Source organism: Ctenopharyngodon idella, chromosome 15 (genome assembly GCF_019924925.1).
Source record: "Ctenopharyngodon idella isolate HZGC_01 chromosome 15, HZGC01, whole genome shotgun sequence".
Lineage (NCBI taxonomy): Eukaryota > Metazoa > Chordata > Actinopteri > Cypriniformes > Xenocyprididae > Ctenopharyngodon > Ctenopharyngodon idella.
This window is the reverse complement of record NC_067234.1, coordinates 25,074,041-25,081,964: the sequence shown is the minus strand read 5'-3', so window position 1 is coordinate 25,081,964 and position 7,924 is coordinate 25,074,041. Positions and strand designations below refer to the sequence as shown.

The 7,924-nt window shown below is 37.4% G+C and overlaps 1 protein-coding gene across 4 annotated transcripts in view; it reads left to right on the top strand.

The window, feature by feature from the left end:
• Positions 1–2,225: 2,225 nt before the first annotated feature.
• Positions 2,226–7,924, top strand: part of gdpd5b (glycerophosphodiester phosphodiesterase domain containing 5b) — a 56,471-nt gene continuing 50,772 nt past the window's right edge. For all 4 annotated transcript variants that reach the window (XR_007925018.1, XR_007925017.1, XM_051861195.1 and 1 more), the window contains exon 1: positions 2,226–2,574. The gene's annotated coding sequence lies outside the window, so the exon portion shown is untranslated. The remainder of the gene's footprint in view (positions 2,575–7,924) is intronic.

Genomic DNA, 7,924 nt, shown 5'->3' with positions numbered 1-7,924 from the left:
CACAAAATATACGGATTGGCTGTACACATGAAAACGCAAGGGTGTCGTTTTCAGATTTTTCCACTCTAGGCCTGGTTTCAAAAAATATCGGTTTCACGTTCTAAAAACGCCGGATCCGTCTGGACGAAACGCCTACGATACAAAATTTTTGTGTATACACCTAAACGCGTCTCTGTGTGGACGGGCCCTGAGACAGCAGAGAGTAGCCAGTCAAGCAATTGAGGTTACTTCTAACAAAGAATGGTCTCTACTTCTAATAAACCAGATGACTACTAATACTACTTTGTGCTTATTCAAGGTAGCTAGTGACGATGCAAGCTGCCTCTAAAAACACGAACGACTTAGAAGAAGAACAACAAAGTGATGAAACAGGCTCTGTCAAGCAGTTTGTCCGTTTAGGGCTACTGTAGAAACATGCCGGCGCAAAATGGCGACTTAACATGTAAGGGGACCCACAGTGTATGAGATAGAAATGGCTCATTCTAAGGTAATAAAAACATAATGGTTCATTATGTAAGGTCTTTATGCACCACTGAAAACATAGTTACGTATATTATATTGCATTTCTGTCAATAGATCCTCCCATTGCGCCTTTAAGGCTGTTCACACCAAATACGAAAACTATAACAATAAAGATAGTTCTAAAAATCGATATAAATATAAAATAATAACAGAGTCCACACAACAACTATAATGAAAACGGCACAGAGGAACGTTATCGTTGGAATCACTTTCAGTACGATTTTGTTTTTCAGCTGACTAATGGTAAAAACACTGGCAGCCAATCAGAATCTATCCTGCTTTAAGGAGCTCGAGCATTTAAAGCGACAGACGTCAAAGCTGCAGAACGCTCTTAAAAAACAGAGCGATGGTCCGCTGGTGTGGAAGCTAATGTAGTTATTATCGTTATAGTTATCGTTTTTGGTGTGAACGAGCCTTTTTTTCATACATCTTTCAGGGTGGGTGCAGTTTTTTACAGCACCGTATGTATATCATTAGAATATAAAAGCAAAATGTAGGCAAACCTCCTCAGTAAGTACACAGTTAATTTGTGGTCTAGGTGAGAGTTATTAAGTAGCCTGTGATTTTGGCTTCGTCGTGACCAAATGGAGAACAATCTTATGCTCAGACTGATGAGGAGCAATGCCCTTCATTGTCTCTGGGCCTTTTTGTGTTGCGTTAATGAACAGGCTCTTAGTCATCAAAGATAAGGGGTAATTGACTGTAACCTTAGTCACTTTTACAAATTGAAGTCACAATGATTAGTTCTTAATGTGTTAATCCCAAAATGTGGCTTGGTATGTTTTAGGTTTTGAGGTAATTATTTAGATAACCTTGCCCTTGAACTAGGAACAAAAAATTGCATAACTCAAAACTTTTTTTTCAGCAAACACAATGTTGACCACTAGATGGCGATCAAAGAAAGCGGTTGTATCATACAGCGCTGTCCAAATTCATGGGTAGACTCTTCCTTTTCTTTTCCCCCATTATACAAAATGAAGTTGGTAGCTATTTGCAGTTTGGTATTTTAAATCTTTTGTTTATTGTCCTTTTATCAGACCGTTGTATAAAACGGCACCTTTTTGACTCCAGATTCACGCTTATCCACAAGTAGCCATAACAAACAAATAGATGAGTTTGTAGATAACCGAGCAGCTGGTTTCTGTGACCAACAGTTGATTAGAGGATAGGTGTCCATTTTATTTGCACATGGCTGCAACCTAAACTGCATTTTAGTTTTTAGTTTCTTATGGTTCTTCACTTCCACTATTTAATGCATTATACTAGTACAGACTTAGCTATTCATTTAAAAGCACTTGCTTTAATTTCATAGTTTTTACATTTTTTACAGTTAGAAGAATTGTTTAAAAGGCCTTTAAATAAAAATTAAGTTAAAAAGGATAATGAAAAAAGTTAGAAATAAGTGTAGCCTATACATAGGAGTATTACATTAAAAGCATTTGTTTAAATAAAACGGAATAAGGATTCATTGTTTTGTAATAGAGTAGCTAAACAATGCAATTTTTTTTTTTACAGCTTACAATTAATAAAGTAATTACAAACGAATGATAAATACACTAAAACATAGCAAATGTATTTTTAGCTCATAGCACTGATAATTTGACTCTCCTTCATACTGGACAGTAGGGAGCACAAGAAGACAGAGCAGCATTTGGCCCCGCCCTCAGCGCATCGGTCCCACCCATAAGCAATCGGCAGGACTGCTGCTGTCTCACTTCCATAAGCACGAGCGCAGGTACAACGCTCAACTGACAACACAAAGAAGCGGAGCCGGGCAAACAAACAAACAGCATGCCCTTTTAGTTCACACACTTTTTTTATTGTTTCTCAAAGTGCTTCTCGTGTCTGCGATTGCGAGTGCCTTTTAATTTAGTCTCATATTCTTTTAATATCCTTCGACTGAGTTGCTGTGTCAGTTGTTGGCTACCTGTCCCGTTAGGTGTGGAAGGAAGGAAGGAAGGAAGAAAGAAAGGAAGGAAGGAAGGAAGGAAGGCACACAGGTCCTCAGAGTTCATCAGCTAAACGACTACAGGGCAAACGGGTCTAGATAAGGTAAGAAACTTGTTAACGTGTTCTTCTTGTTTTCATTTCGTCGTTCGCTCTTCGTTAACCGCTGACCAAGTATTAAATAGTGAAAAACTGTTTAACCCTAGATGTATTGTATTAAATTAATGTAAGGCTGTTCGTTTAAAAGTAATGCTTTATGTAATATTAAAAGGCAACCAGGTGTTCGTATTGTAAGGGCGCAGATGGTATCCAACGTTGACAGGGTGCGGTGGGGGGTCTTAAAAATTGCCACCAATGGAAGTCAAAATAAAAAGTTGAGTTGGTGGATATTAAAAGTAAGAATTCATTTTAAACATGTATATGTTGGACTTTCAAATATTTAATTAACCACAAAAGTTAGATTACAAATTCGGTTAATGCTCTGTAACAGAAATCGCCTTGTAACCATAGCAACAGTATGGCGTTCTCGTACTTTATCCAAGTGGTGCTCACTGCAGAGCCAAATGACGTCCAGCTCCCCCTCTCTGGACGTGGCTGAGATTGACCTATTCCAGCTTCAGCTATGTGGATCTAATGGGTGCAGGGATAGAGTTATGGATAGGGTTAGGTTGTTTACCTTCTATCTCCACCCATTACACCCAAATTATGTCGTTAGGATCATCATCAGATAAAACATGAGGTGTATCCAGAGATGGGCAGTATTTTAAATAAATGTATTTAAAATTCATATTTAATTACTTTTGAGTATTTCGTCATTTGTATTTTCCTTAACAAAGAAAAAATCAAATGTAATTTGTATTTAAATACTTTGAGAGACAGTATTAAATACTTAAAATACATGCAAATATGTTATTTTATTCTCACATACAAGATCCCACCCTCCATTCAGAGCGTCTCCAAAGGCATGCCTTCTCCAAAACACTTGAACGCAAACAGCAGGGAGCAAAAGCGTCACAAGAGACAGCGTTAAACTACCTCATATCTCATAACATTATGAACATAAACAACTTAAAGATCACTGACCTGTACCACCTGACTGCTGCAGATTAATTTCAGCGTTGATAGTGTTGATAGCAAACTGATTTGCTGACACTTGCGTTGGCGCTTGAAAAGTTGAGAAATTTTCAACTTCTGTCGTGAGCATCGCGAGTGAAGTGACGCAACGGAACCAAAGACTATAGAATAACACAAGACGTGTCACTCGTATTGTTTTGAATGGGAGAAAGTGCAGAGCGCAATATGGCGGAATAAGTCCCGCCTTCTAAATAAGAGCCAATCGCCGACTGGTAAAGTCATTGCGTCACTGCAGCGGCCGTTAGAAGCTCCGGTTTCTATAGAAGCAGTCAGACGCAAGCCTCTGAAATGAGGCACAAGAGATGCGCATTTAGGTCTGCGCATGCGCATTAGCTTGATCCAACCTAAAAAAATACAGTTTTTTGTCATGATTCGAGCGTTTAGAAAAAAAGTTATGAGACAGTTGTTGTCAGATTTTATGGAAAATTTAATGGAAAGCTTGGCAAACAGCTTTGGAGAATTTCCCCATTCAAAGAGATAGGAGCTGCACTTGCATGCCCGAGAGACGTTTCAAAGATGGCCGCAGAGTGAAATGACTTGTCTTAAAGGGACTTTGACTCAACCCACAATTCAGATTGATGACGCATGACATCACCCATTCAAAGTAAATGTGAAGCGTTAACGCCGACGCCTTGTGTGAATGCACCTTAAAGGTGGCTGCAAGCACGATGTGCGCTGATTGTGTTGCGCGAATCACAGTTATATCCACAGACGCTGCGGATAATCCGCAGACGGGTGGGTCAAGTAATAAACAATATTATTCTGATTAATTGCGAGAGAAAACATAGTCGGTCGTGTCTTGAATTAATGTAACCGTTTGGGTGAAAACTGGATGTGTGTCAGTAGTGAGGGCACTGATCAGGGAGTCAACCATTTTAAGGGTTGTCTTAATTGCAAAATCCTACCAGTACCCTAAAACGTTTGCTCCCTGAAAAGACCCATCATGCACCGTGAAAACAAGGGAGCATTGATGCTCACTATGTTCCCTTAATGGAAGTTCTGAAGTGTGAAACATAAATCACGTGAGCCAACTCACTACACATAAGCCAAGTATTTATTATAATGTACTTTTTAAATAACATTGAAAAATAAAGTTTCAAAGTCCGATTGTGTTCAGCTGAAAGAAGAAAATCATATACACCTAGGATGGCTTGAGGGTGAGTAAATTATGGGATAATTTTCATTTTTGGGTGAACTGCTTCTTTAATTACGTAGCGGAGGGGAAAAATTAACCTTATAAATTTATACACTACACGAATGTACATATTGCATAAGTACATAGTGTATAGTGTGTCATTTGGGACACAACTATGAACGTTGTCCATTTAATTTACATTTACATATTACAAATATGTCACAAAATAGTTTTTTGTTTTGAATGCTTTTCAGATTGACATTTACATTTAAGTTTAGCACAAGGAATGCCAAAAGACATTTTGCGTCACTCCAACATCAACATTGATTTTGTAAACAAACTTTATTGTTTGTGATTCCTCTTGCTTGGCACATGGATACGTCCTTTCTGTTGACATGATCTCATTTGTTTTCCCCCTCAACATTCCTTGTTGATCCTGGAGCCACTCATAATTTTAAGCTCTTAGAGGTAAATATTTCTCTATACAAGTAATCATAATTTTCCAAATACTTTAATAAATAAGTCTAACATTTTGTCTGCACTGGATGTGAGTGGCGCAATGCGACTAAAAACAATAAAACTTATTATAAACAGTGATTCCGTCTACACTTGATGTGGTGAGACGTGAGTGACAAATCTCCAACAGTAAACTGATGCCTCGTTCTATTTATGACGTTCTGACATGAAGGACAAATGTGCGAGTGACAACGGTCACGTTCGGTGTAGACACGGTGTAAGAATCTCCTCAAATTTGAGCTTTTGAATATCCAAAAGATTTCCAGAAACCAGAGTAGTGATGGCTTACTCTGGTTTGGCCATTGAGGTTCTTTATTTTATATGATGCATAGATTGTCAGAATATGACCAAATTCTGATAAACATTAAAATACTATTACGCATGTAAAGTCAACACACTCAGGCCCGGTTTCACAGACAGAGTTTAGGCTAAGCCAGGATTAGGCCTTATTTCAATTAGGGCATTTAAGTATCTTGAATAAACATACCCTCGATTAGTATAAACATTACTAGTGTCCATCTTGAGACAAAACAATGGCTCTGACATATTTTAAGATATGTCAGTGCAAGTTGCTTTTAGTTAAAACAGCTCAAACATGGATTTTAGTCTAGGACTAGCTTAAGCCTTGTCTGTGAAACTGGGGGTCAGTCATTAATAGAAATGTTGTTGCAAGTCCAACAAAAGAATGTTGATCCAGGAACATGTTTTAATCAGGTAAATCACTTTAGGTACTTTAGATGATCTAATCAGTACAATCATAACCTACATCTCTGACTGTCACTGGTTATTGGGCCAAATAATCTTGCTTTGTTTAATCTTGCAATCTGTAGCTTAATTGTTGCCCTTTGACTTGATTGATATCAATGCAGCTTTACCAGTTAATTCTGAGTGAGTCGCATTTGTACATTTTAAAGAAAGTTTATATATTTTGGAATACTAGTAGCATTAAGACTTTTAGATTTAAAAATTCCATTTGATTAACACATCTAAAATGCCATTAGAAACAAAACCAGACCAAAAACTGAAATTAAACCCATTGCTGTTGTATGTTACGACATATATTTTTCCGTCTTTTATATTATCTTTAGTTTGTGAAGAATAAAGATCTATTCAAAGATCTGTTAGCTAAGTAAAAAAAATCACTGCCGCCCATTTCTAAGGAAACAGTCTTCATTTATCTAGCATGGCGGGTTTAACATTGAATTATCCCTCCTTATCGTAAGTGAGCCGGGTGATGCTGTGAGATGACCTATTATTATTGTCAGTCCTGTGGGAGCTGAGCCATGTGCTGTCTTTGATTAGCTCACACCCCCCTCCCACATGTCAAGGAATAATGGACGAGACTGTGAGACTCAAAGCACAGCGTTGCATCATTAGTGGACCAAATAACGTCTACCCTCTTAAGAAACTGCATCTGATGAAGTGCACTTTGAAAATTGAGGGTCTTTAAAGGGTTAGTTCACCCAAAAATGAAAATTATCCCATTATTTACTCACCCTCAAGCCATCCTAGGTGTATATGACTATCTTCTTTCAGACGAACACAATCAGAAATATATTTAAAAATATCCTTGCTCTTCCAGGCTTTATAATGGTAATGAAGGGGGGAAACATATTTTTAAATATATATCTGATTGTGTTCGTCTGAAAAAAGATAGTCATATAGACCTAGGATGGTTTGAGGGAGAGTAAATCATGGGATAATTTTCATTTTTGGGTGAACTAATCCTTTAATATTCATTGTGATTGGTGTTGAATGATTTTTAACTTTGATTTTTACTTTTAAGTAAGTACTACTTACAGCAGAAATCTGTGGTTATTTGGTCAGTAAAGATATTCTTACTAATTAGCAGTAGTTCAGATGCGCCCAGTATGTGAACGCAACACATTAAATTTCATGTTAAGCATTTCCCCATAGAAAACCATTAAAAATAAAATGCTTAATATGGCTTAATGCATTTAGACAGTGATACTGGAGGACCAAATTCACTATACACTTATTAATATAACATACTTTGTACCGGCAAGACTCCAGAATATGAACGCGGTGTGCAAAATTTAACATTTTCCCACAGAAAAACATTAAAGAAACCACTTAACCTGCAATAGCATGTTGTGTTCATATTCTGGGGGCATCTGCTTGATAAAGGTGTGTATATACTGAATTTGATCTTTTAATATCACTGTCTTAATACATTAGGCTACGTTAAAGTCGGCATGAAATGAAATTTAACCATTTTCTAAATGCATATTATAGATCTTACACATTCTTAGACATTCATCTGCCTCAACTTTTGAGTGCAACGCCCACATCTCAACATCCAGTAAACAAACAATGCTTAAAACGAAGTATCCTCTCTCTTCATTTTTTCAATGATACACTTGGATGTACTTCACAATGTTTAATCTCAACTTAAAGCATTTTATAATGTGCAGCGGGTGCTGTATATGGATCGCAAGTGCCCAAAACTTGTAGTTTGTTCACATATCTTTGTTTTTCTTCTTTTGAGTGGTGATCTAACAATTTGTGGCTTGAAACAGATTAACAAAATTAACAGGCCTGTACTGCAATTCTAGGGACCAGATCTTGCGGCAGACACGTGACCGAAACTATGAATTGGCCACGTATCGCATGTTTCCATTTCAGACAGATGGCACCTGTGTGTACTGC